Genomic DNA, 12,500 nt, shown 5'->3' on the forward strand with positions numbered 1-12,500 from the left:
AAATTGGGACTCTAATTACGGAGAGTTTTTCGTACCAGTTGCTGCATTCAATAGCTTTCATTAGTGTATGCAGTCTTTGAGAGATCATGTCATATTGATATTAACTAATGAGAACCTCTCCCAGACGGCTGGGTCTGCGATGCATTGTGACTGAAAACCTGACGCTCAGGTGACCTTTGCTGCTTGATTGTGATTGGACGACAACTGTCGTGACCGGGAATTGATCATAGTGTAGTCTGAAAATTTGACAGCCTGTATGAATCTTAATGAAGGATGCCTATGTGAATCATTGAACGAAACAATTTCACTGAGTGTCGTCATGATTATCTTAAGCTCATTCTTATAGTGTGGAAGAATAATGTAATATCGTCCCGTCACTTTTGACAGCCGAAATTATTCTGGGTCAGTTCGCTAATTTAGAATATCCTAATGACGTCGAATAGACTCATAGGTCACTTTGGTCAACTTGCCTCTCGCTAAAGAAGGATATTATTCATCGCTAAATGGAGTTCATATGCGCGTGCTCTTTGGGTGCTCTTTCAATTTACAAATTAATGGGAATCAAAACTAGAAGGAAGGATATCAGGTCTTTCTGCGAAGCTTAGGTGATACTTTTATTTATGCCCCACACGCAACATACACATGTCTGTTGTCTGTCTGTCTGTATGTGTATGTGTGTGTGTGTGGATAATGAGAGAGGTTTAGATAGAACGTTGGGAGACTTAGAGTACGCAGATAATACTTCTGGTCAGCGAACAGGACAAGCTTGTCAGAATAGGGTTTAATAGTGTGCATTATATGTATACCTATAGGTATACATATAATGCACACTAGAAAGCTAGGACTCTTACGTCTAAGAAAAGCTGGAGTAATTGAGGACGAAATAACATGACACGAGGAAAAAGTTAGAAGAGGTTAAATGAATGAGATACTTAGCAAGGATAATATCCGGTGCAAATTCTCTACAGTTGGAATTGATTAAATGAAAGATAAGAAAGGCTAAGTCAGACAACGGTCAGGCAAAATAACATTTGGAAATCCTATATACTGGAATTGCATACAAGGGTAATATTATACATGAGGCTGGTACGACTTGTATTGCTATACGTAAATGAATTATGGCATGGCAATAGGACTATATATAGAAGATTTTGTTGGTTTGAAAATATGGGGACTCATATGGCAGGATAGAGATAGTAATGATAACGCGAGGGAAATTACGGAATTTCCATATGTTGATCACATACGGTGAAAGGGAAGGAAATGTCTCGAGTATAGGTCATTTGCTGGACCTCTTGGAGAATTGTACGTGGCAGTGTCAGCTGGCGTTTTGTGGGACGTCGGAAGTGCTGTGAGGCTCAAACCTGATGAGAATTGCGGGAAGGGAACGAGGCTTCAGATGAGTTGAGATTTGTGGGAGATGATCCATACCCCGGGACCACAGTGAAGACGAGTGGCGGGTTTACGCAGAGGCTCCTTGCGTTACGCAGCGTTTAAGCGATGACGATGTATGCATACTTGCATGAAATATCATGTATTCCACCGTTATGGAACAAAAGCACGCCTTATGACGGCGGTATTAAATCAACGACCGAGAAACAAGAAATACGACGTGTTCATGATTCTAAGGGGCTTACTAATCCTGTTGAGCCCTAACCCTAAATACAGAACCAAATTTTTTCACTCACAGAATATGTATAAACGCGCCGTTTCTTGTTCCGATATTATCATCTCACGAGGGACTGAGAAAGTTCAGGAACTTCAGTTCAACTCGCGGAGGAGAAAATCTCCTTTCCAAGTACTGGGGGCAAACTCACAACACTCCCTGTTATATTCAAGTCTTCGGGATATGGCAATTATCACTATCAGTTATCTTTCATACACTTCTAAATGATAAAATTATGGCTGGTATTTGACAGCGGAGGTCTCATTTCATAAAAGTTTCGAAGACAGGAAGGCATAGCTCACAATGATCTGCAAGAAAAAATACATTTAGATTATAATATAAACAGCGATTACTTCTATGTGCGTGTGTATTTATGTGCGCGTGCATGTATATATAAAATATATATATATATATATATATATATTATATATATATATATATATATATATATATATTTATGTATGTATGTATATCAAACATTTCAGTTCTCCAACATACACTTTGCCTTTTCGGATGTCTTGCCTATATCCTACTCTCTCTCTCTCTCTCTCTCGTCTCTCTCTCTCTCTCTCTCTCTCTCTCTCTTATTTTCTGAAAAGTTAAAATCTTGAGTTATATAACTTCCTATAATCTAAATCTTTTTTTATTTCTTTTCCCCCTTCTCTTATTACTCTGATTTCTGGCCATTTTCGGAATTATTCCCGCCCCCCCTCATCCGACTTCTTTTATTATACTCTCTCTCTCTCTCTCTCTCTCTCTCTCTCTCTCTCTCTCTCTCTCTCTCTCTCTGTATATTGCATATTTTTAACTACTATTTTTTGTATTTAATAAGAACAATACAGATTAGGTAATTTTGTTGATTACATTTTTGCCTCTCTCTCTCATCTCTCTTCTCTTCTCGTCGCTTCTCTCTCTTCCTCGTCTCTCTCTCTCATTTCTCTCTTCTGCTCTCTCTCTCTCTCTTCTCTCTCTCTCTATATATATACTATATATATATATATATATATAATGTATAGTATATATAGTATAATATATAGCATACTTTTTTAACTACTATATTTTATTTGTAATAAGAAACAATTTATTCTATATTAATAATTTGTTGATTAGATTTTTATCTCTCTCTCTCTCTCTCTCTCTCTCTGTATGTTGCATACTTTTAACTGCTGTAGTATATTTAATGAGAACAATTCAGTTTAAATAATTTGTTGATTAGATCTCTCTCTCTCTCTCTCTCTCTCTCTCTCTCTCTCTCTCTCTGTATGCTGCATACTTTTAACTACTATATTATATTCAATAAGAACAATTCAGTTTAAATATTTTGTTGATTAAATTTTTACCTCTCTCTCTCTCTCTCTCTCTCTCTCTCTCTCTGAAGAGACATATTTAAGCATCGGTGATTTTCCAACCTAGCGATTTCCAAGCACTTTAAAATGGGGATATTAGGACGGCCTCCGAGATCGCGAATGGTCGCGATATTTCATCTTCTAAACGTTCGCTAATTATGCGGACAGCTGCTCGGTAGACCCTGAAATGAATTTCCTCGAATTCATGACGCACCACTTGGAAATTATCGGTCCTTATGCCAAAGTAGAATCTTTCCTCATCTGTGAAGACGTGAGCAATTCTGCGGAAATACCGCACCCACGTGGAAACTGCATTGGTGCCAAGGTTGGGCGTCTCTGTCTGTTGGTTAATATTTTGTCTTTTAGGACTGCATGTTGTTATTATGGCTCGTAAAGCCATACTCTCATAATAACGGTAATATATGGGAGGCTTGAAATGGCAAATAGCAACTATATGGGTTGTCTCGTTTTACCCAATAAAGGAACTTATTACCTCCGTTTTGTATACATGGATAGAAACCGATGGTAAAGCTGCTGATACCGGAACGGACGTTTATATATATATATATATATATATATATATATATATATATATATATATATATATATATATATATATATATTCATATATATCTATATATATATATATATATATATATATATATATATATATATATATATATATATATATATCAAGTACAAATGCACGTGCCATTTGTAACTTCCTGGCGACACTTCCAATATCTCGAACATTTCTTCTTGTCTGCATAACTGGATTCTTGATGGTATAAATAAATCTGGTAGTAAGCTGTTTGAACCATTAATTGATGATATATAGGCCCACACTGGATTTAGAATGCAAGTATGTATTAGTATGTAGTATAAAGAGAGCCAAATAATAAATATTGAAGAACAAGAATTTGGGGAACTTCATCCTTGTCTCATTCTTTTTTGGATTGAAATCACGAATAATGCCTCTTGAATTTTTGTCACAAGAGGGCTTCTCGAATCTGTTGAACTTATAGGCCATATCACCATCCTATCAGTAGGACGTCTTACTCCCGTAGGATATCCGTTTCCTTCTTTATTCTCTGGAATCCAGGAATAGTTAGATTGCATCGTTTGCCGACTTGCCTTACATTTATACCAATTTTGGGTGCCTTAAAATAATACCAGTTTTGGGTGCCGTAAATTTATACTAAGTTTTGGTAATCTGCCTTGCTTCATTATCATTGTCTTTTATAACCATCTATATATTATGGGAATGGTTTATCATCATGCTTTCGGTTATTCGTTTTTACGTGTTTGTGTTGTTTTGACGGCCCTTAATTGGTCATGTGTGTGCTCACGTACAATTATCTTAGACACACGTCCCACAGTATATGGGAGTCTCAATATTTTGACCCACTCATTAGGTTTATAGCGAAATGAGGTTGTTCGCGCACTCTCGGGTAGTGCAAACATAAGGTCATATTTTGAGACGAAGGGAGAGAAAACACTGAATTCAGAAATACCCGGAATCACGCGAAATGTCTGATCCCGGCCAGTTACTCGTGACAATGGAACACAATTTTCCTGAAGTGGTTCAATAATACTTCAGGAGGAGAGAGAGAGAGAGAGAGAGAGAGAGAGAGAGAGAGAGAGAGAGAGAGGCGGGAAGACAAACATAGAATATTTGTGTCCGGATGATGACCTCATACTTCGCAATAACTTTTCCTTTGAATTCTCTTTCATCCGAATAAGAGACTAATTTGAATTTCATTTTGATTGCAAGAGGAATTATTCTTTACTTTCCACTCTGAATTTACAAAGATGGCTTTGACGCGTTTCATCCTGCTGATATTTTCTTTCTTCAATTATTTCCCTGTATAACAAGTTCTTTTTCTCCATAACATTCTCGTCCACTTCGATTGCCACTCTCCTAACTTTTCATTCTCGAATACCTTATCCATTCTATTGTGTGCCTTCATATTATGATCCTTTCTCGTGCTATATAAATGGACTCCAAATAATTTCATTATATATATATATATATATATATATATATATATATATATATATATATATATATATATATATATATATAATGAAATTATTTGGAGTCTATTTATATAGCACGAGAAAGGATCATAATATGAAGGCACACAATAGAATGGATAAGGTATTCGAGAATGAAAAGTTAGGAGAGTGGCAATCGAAGTGGACGAGAATGTTATGGAGAAAAAGAACTTGTTATACAGGGAAATAATTGAAGAAAGAACGGTTATTATCATAAGTATTTTGAATATTCATTGAATGGCTACTAGAATAGAGGTTAGAGCGTAATGAGGATGGTTGAGAGATTGAAGAAAAGAAATGCATCAGAAGAGATTACAGGTTGGATGTTATTGAGTAACTAACTAGAGTTTATAAGATATTTCTGGATGAGGAAAAGGTTTTTGAAGGAATGATCAAGAGGAACAATTTATTTCATTGTGCAAAGATAAAGGTAATCGAGTCGACATTAAGAATTACTGAAGTATAAAGAGAAAGGAGAGTGTGTCAAGTTTTGTTTATAAAATATCTTAGGGAGAATTTCGAAATTAAGGGAAAAATGTGTATGTGTCATACTTAGACCTAGAAGAAACTTGTGGTATAAATAACAGATGCAGTGTGGAGGGAGTTGAGACTGTTGTGTGCAGGATAACTAGTTAAGAGCTATTAAAAGGTATACACTGAAGGTGAGTCGTTTTATAGAATAGTAAACTGGTTAGTAACTGGTTTGGTATAAACATGGAGCTGGGATGAAATTATGTTATGTTGCTTTGACTGGTCAATATTTTTATTGATTAATTACGCACAACCTATGAGAGGGGACAGTAGATTAGGGAATTCAAAATTTATAAGGTAGGAAATGGAGCGTGAAACGGTTGAATATTTTGTATGATACGGGACTGATACTGTAGACTGGTAAATATTTGAAAATGTTTGCAAAGGGAGAAAGATGAGATTAAATAAAGCTAGAGTAAGGTTATGAGGGCACGTGAGCAACCAGGAAGATGGATGAAAGATTGCTGGATGAAGAGATGCAGTTGTTACAGAATGGATGATGGTCGGATGAGATAAAAGATCAGTCACAGTAGCTCTGCAAAAGATTGGTAAAGAGACGAGAATTGCCTGTGAAAGCCAGCTGTTGGAAAATTGTTGAGCCATCTCTCCTTCATGGAAGTAAAGTGTGGAGTTAAATGTAAATGAAAGAAAAGGGTTGTTGCTGCGGAGATCTACGGTATGCCTAAGAACAACTGATAGGGCGAATAATGAGGGGACATGTGGAAGCATTGGAAAAGTTTATGTGGGTGAACGGATAAATATTTTTTGATGGTTTGTTTCTGGGGAGAGAATGAAAAGTGTGTAAGTTCAGAAGTGTTAGGGGAAGGTGGAGAGGAAGAATCAGATCGTACTGGATAGACTAAATGAACAAGTACTTGAAAGGAAGGTCCTCGTTATCTAGGAGGCGCAAGAATGCTGATCAGGCTCCTGAGTAGTTATGTATCAGCGGCTAATAATGTGAAAGTTAGATTGTATCGGTGGATCACCAACTATTCAGCAATTAATCTAAGCATGTGGCAGTAGCCATCATATTGCATTTTCTCTGGTGCCACCCCATATTAAGGAAAACAAAGTAGAAGCGGTTTCATATCTGTGAACTGACGTCACAACTTGTATGGTAACCATTGACAAACTGACTTTCCTTGCAGTTAGAGACCTTGGGTCAGGAAACTTTGGTCGTCTTCTCCTATCTTTAGGAAATTGGGAAGTGTTTTCCTATAAAGTATTGTGCCTGAACACACATTTTAAGGATTCTATCGTAATATCACTCTCCAAATAACGTTACAAATAATCTGTAATAAGATACTTCAAGTAGATTTTGTTTTTCCTCCCCCGGGAGACATGACACAGCCACCCACCACCAGCAAATTAGTTGTACGCCCATGGTGGGGCGGGTGTAGGTAAGGGAATGGGAGGGTATGGAGACATTCGCCCTCCTTCTGCAAACCTGTTTGTCTGCCCTGGGTGGGGACGAGGTAAGTAGGGGATCGGGGGAGTAGGGGAGGCAGCAACGCCGGGTTCAGCGCGCATAGACAAGCACGTATAGACAATAATTACCAAAACAGAAACACATTGTTCTATGGTGATGGAAAAAGTTATCAGATTTCCGCTCTTCCTTTTGAAAACAAATAAAAAGGAGCCAGAACCCCATACAGAGCAACTGGTAAAAAAGAGAGGAATTAGCTCCGGATTTTAATACTCCGCTCCAATCAAAGAAAGAAGCCCCAGAATTCACACTTACGACTATAAAGCAGTAAAATAGATTGATGCTTAAAATCCACTATTCCTAACTGATAAAATAACAAATGAGTTCATTATGTGTTAAAACCCATTTTTTGCAAAATGAAACGATGGGGACATTGATAATAATTCATTCTGTGGAATTAAAACTGATAACTAAAAGATTGGAGAAACAAATACACAGTTATGTAAATGTACATATATTTAAGTTTAAAATTGTAAAAGCTTTCGGGAATCTGTTCGGTTCCCCTTTTCAATCTGGCGCGTTGATGTAGCACTCCAACCAAGTCAGCATAAAAGGAGTCAAAATAAGCAACTTGTTTATGAACTATGGAACCGGTCGTCAAGCATAGTGGATCAGGCAATGCCGCCGTTTTCTGATTTGGGAAGCCCCGCCAGTCGTCTGGAACGTCTAATTGGCCCTTGCCCAATGCGGTTGTTTTGATGGTCTTCAACATCGTAGGCGCCGGCAGCATCGGCCGAGTTACCTGAACGGGAGAAAGAGAGGCAACCGCAGCTTTAGATGTGGCTAAAGAGACAACACTCATAATGGTCTTTATTCTTAAAACCTTTAATATATTTCTTGGAAATAAGGTATGTAATTTTATCTTCACTTTGGAAATGTATGTGTTACGGTCCATGATAACAAGTGACCCTTCCTTGTCAGCTTTCATAATTTTGATGTCCTTGTTCTCACATATTTAAAGATATGTTGTGCCATAAGATTCCAATTTGTTCATGTAAATGATTATTGATTAAAACACCTTTCAAAAAGTTTAACTGAAACTCATTGTGTGTGAAATAAAAATAGTTTATATTGCTAATGCCTTGTAAGAGGTCTGTGTTACTAGTCCCTAAACAGCAATTCGAACCAAGACCAAGCAATTTTTGTTTTCTGTTGTAATAGTCATAAAAGATAAAAAATTAACCCTTTTACAATTTTCACCAATTTTGGTCCATATTGTTCTACCTATCAGATTTCTTAATTTAAAGTCAAATTTATAATTATGTGCCACATTTCTGCTTAAGGCTCCCTTACCTGCCGTTTGGCGCCCTCGAACATGACTGGATGTAGAAGATCTTTTAGTTCCCTCATCTGTCTCCTCAGGTCCAAATGAGCTCACTCAACTTCCCGGATCGTTTCTTCAATTTTATCTTTAAGGAATGATCTCTGGAAATCTGGAAATTCATGTCCGAGAAAGGAAACGTCACAAATTCGTCCAAACTTGTCCTCCACAGTCTTTTCCTTTAACAATCAAAGGATTTTGGCAAAAGTTTGGGGTTTCAGTTGGGTCTCCTTCGTCTCCCATTCTTGCCAATTTATGCATGGAATTTGTTGAAACTGAAATTCTACAGAGCTGTGAACCTTCACTAATACCCATTTTTTCTGGGGTGAGATACGTAGAAGATATTTTCATAACTTTTAAAGGTAACCATTTACATTTTGAAAATTACCTTCCGTATATTAATGGAATTTTGCCCTCTATCCAATTCATAGCAGAACATGAAACAGGTGAGTTGCTGTTTTTAGACATTGATTCACCGTGACTCAGTAACTTTCACTTTTAAATTCACAGTATATCGTAAAGAAACCAATGCAGAAACATATATTCATTTTTTCTCCTGGCACAATAATGAATTTAAAACCAACATCTTGCTCAGTTTTGTTTTGAGAGCTTTGAAAATCATAGACAGAGAACTTAAACACATCGAAGATGTTTTTTAAAAAAACTTTGTTACCTTGAACATTTTATTGATAACGCTTTTAAAAAAGCCAGAAAAATATTCTACATAGATTCCTCCAAAGAAAATGACAAAAAGAAATTTATGAATTATATTGCGCTCCCTTTTAATCCACACTTAAACAGAATACGGAAAACTGTAAACAAAACTCACTGTGATAAAGATAGTCTATAATCATATCAACACCATTAAAAGACTTATTATTCACAACAATAGTACAACGAATCACAATAAACGTGTTGGTGTTTATGAAATTCCCTGTTCAGAATGTGATTAAATAGTTTGGGGAAAGTGGTAGAGGGTTGCCCCACAAGAATCGAGGAACACAAAAGAGCATACCAGTTGCATGCGGAAAATAATGCATTAGTTAGTCACAGTCTTCAGCTCGATCACCGCACAAACTGGGCAGAATCTAAAGTAATTTTTAGAAGCAAAGATGTTGGCATAAGAAGACTAGTGGAGGGAGGGTGCGGCGATAGATAGTCTATCTAAGGAAGGTAATATATATTTCACACAGGAAGATAAATTCACCAATGATCTTATTTCAAAGAAATATATAAAAGGTTTTAAAAATAAAGACCATTATGAGAATGTTGTCTCTTTAGCCACATCTGATGCTGCGGTTGCCTCTGTCTCCCGTTCAGGTAACTCGGTTACTTCCAGTAATCGATGCTTGCGGCGCCTATACTGTTGAAGACCATCAAAACGACCGCATTGGGCAAGGGCCAATTAAACGTTCCAGACGATTGGAAAAACGACGGCATTGCCTGATCTATCTTGACGACCGGTTTCATACTTCAAAAACAAGTTGCTTGAGCTCCACAGTGGCGTGGTCGGTATGGTGTTGGCGTGCCACCTAGGTGGCCGCGAGTTCGATTCTCGGGCGTTTCATTGATGAGTGAGAGGTGTGTGTTTCTGGTGAGAGAAGTTCACTCTCGACGTGGTTCGCAAATCACGTAAAGCCGTTGGTCCCATTGTTGAATAACCACTGGTTCCATGCAACGTAAAAACACCATATAAACAAACATACAAACAATAAACAAGTTGCCTATTTTGACCCCCTTTTATGTTGACTTAGTTGGAGTGCTACATCAACGTGTCGGATTGAAAAGGGAACCGAACAGATTCCCGAAAGCTATCCTTAGTTTTAAATTTAGATATATGTACAATTACATAACTGTGGATTTGTTTCTCATTTGAAGACTCATGCTACTATGAGTATTTCTTATTTAAAAGATTGAAACGTCTGCTTCCTCACAAGCTTTTAGCCTATTTTATAAATCTTTTAACTTTTCTGTAAAGAAAATATAAATCTGCCGATATTAATCCGACATCGCGCGTCTCGCCTTATAACGTGAAAATTGTTCATAATTCGAATGTTTTACATTAAAAGTGTATTATTGCATGAATTACGAGATCTTTTGTTATTAAGGACTGAAATGAATTTTTAAAAATGAGGATTTTACATTCAGCAAGAAAGAAGAGATTCAGAATGTCAAATATGTCAATGCTGTATTTTCTTCCAAAAATCACCCAGAAACCTCAAAGACAACGGCTTTGTTTTGGTAATGCCATAAGGGACGTTAAGACTCGTTGAGCAATGTAATCTCACCCTTTTTAACAAAGGATCGTAAACCTTGATCATTTTACATGTAATATTAATGCAGAAGTGTATTGGATATAATACATATCCCCTTGACAGAAATTATTCGTGTATACGTATGTCCATACGCATGCAACTAGAGTTACCTACCAAAATGCATTATATATTGTTAGCACTGAGGGTTCCCATCTTTGAATAGAATCAGATTAACGACTCAGAACACTGAGAAAGACAGTTCCACAACCTGCAAGGAAGAGGTTGGTGGTATTCTAGATTTAAGTTATTGACAGCATAAAGGAGTCAGTCGCAACAACTGTGGCCTTAAAGCCCCCCAATATTTGTTTAGTCATAGAATCTGTAGGGTAATAACGAGTCTGGCGTATAACGTCAATGCCTTCTATATCAGTTTTGAGGATCCAAAGTATCTACAGCTTTACTTTTCGTTAATAATTATTCAAATTCAACTTTTTGAGGTTGATCGCTGGCGTTGGGCGTCACTACTGAAATGTTCGTGAAATTGAGGAGCGTTGCATAAGGACGCTAATTAATCCTAATGTCAAAAGTACACTAAAGCTATTTTAATTAACGTGAACTTTTAATTATGCAACTTTTCGGTAATCTTTTGGCACCAAGATTATTCCGGTTACTTTGTTAATTAAGCAAGTTCCATTCACGTATACTTCTCATGCCAAATAATCCGGGGCAGGTTAATGATGTTCTTGTGTAACCAAGAAATACGGTGGGAAGAGTATTCCTGCGTAACACAAATAAAGTCCCATATAGATCCTTATATTTTAAATGTTTTTCGAATCATGGAAAATGGGGGTAAGGAAAGGATCCCACAACATTAAGATTCGATGGAAAAAAAGGCATTCTTTTTACGAATGTTCTTAGTTACCACACAAACATATATGTGTATATACATGCATACATACATACAGTCAGTGTTCTATAAAACTTTTATCTGCTACAGTTGTTTCTGAAGCGATCGTATAATTTTGCGTTCATTCTGCAGGAAGTAGGAAATCCATTTGTGTGTGTGTGTGTTTGTGTGTGCGAGTGTGTGTGTGTGTGTGTGTGCTGCTGAGGAACTCAGGCAACACTCGAGAAAAATATGACCTTGCCTCTACAATCAGTTCAGTCTATGTAAGAAAACCTCATTGGTTCTTATTACCCAACGTGACACATTTAAAAGGTGAAGGAATCAGAACAAAGTCAATACTCTGAAGGAGAGAGAGAGAGAGAGAGAGAGAGAGAGAGAGAGAGAGAGAGAGAGAGAGAGAGAGACTTACCTAATTGTTTATTTTCCAAGGCGTGGTAGCGAAATACATTAGCTAATTTGACGCGCGTCCCCTGTGACTAAAACACCACAGAGATTTTTCCCACTTCTTCTTGTGGAGTAGTGATTTCATTCTTTTCTTAGCTGAGGGAAAGTGAAATGAGACGCAGTAAAGCCGTGAAACGTTGCAAACAAATATGGTGTATGGAAGGTGGAATATTTTGCTGTTAGTTTTATTGTATGAGACAGAGATTCCAGGCCTTTTTGTCTACCACTGGTCTCGGAGTTAGGAAATTATAAATGATGAGTGAATCTACTCTTATCGTGATTTGAGTCTGTGCCTGTGGGGTTCATTTAGGTTTGATGTAAACTCTGTTGTTTATAATCATGGCGAAAACAGGCTTTGGTCCTAGAATGGAAGTCAGGACATCTCCACCATGACACCTGTGTTCTGAAAGTATGATGTGGCTATTCATGTCACAAATTCACACATGAGTTTAAGATTTCCATTCCTCTTCTTCTTTCCCACCGTTA

General features: G+C 37.2%; 1 protein-coding gene across 14 annotated transcripts in view; it reads left to right on the forward strand.

Annotated features, from left to right (window-relative positions):
- The window catches only part of LOC135215250 (uncharacterized), a 654,605-nt gene that overhangs the window by 151,457 nt on the left and 490,648 nt on the right, over nt 1–12,500 (forward strand). The window lies entirely within an intron of this gene.

The sequence above is a fragment of the Macrobrachium nipponense genome, chromosome 5, assembly GCF_015104395.2.
Source record: "Macrobrachium nipponense isolate FS-2020 chromosome 5, ASM1510439v2, whole genome shotgun sequence".
Taxonomy (NCBI): Eukaryota; Metazoa; Arthropoda; class Malacostraca; order Decapoda; family Palaemonidae; genus Macrobrachium; species Macrobrachium nipponense.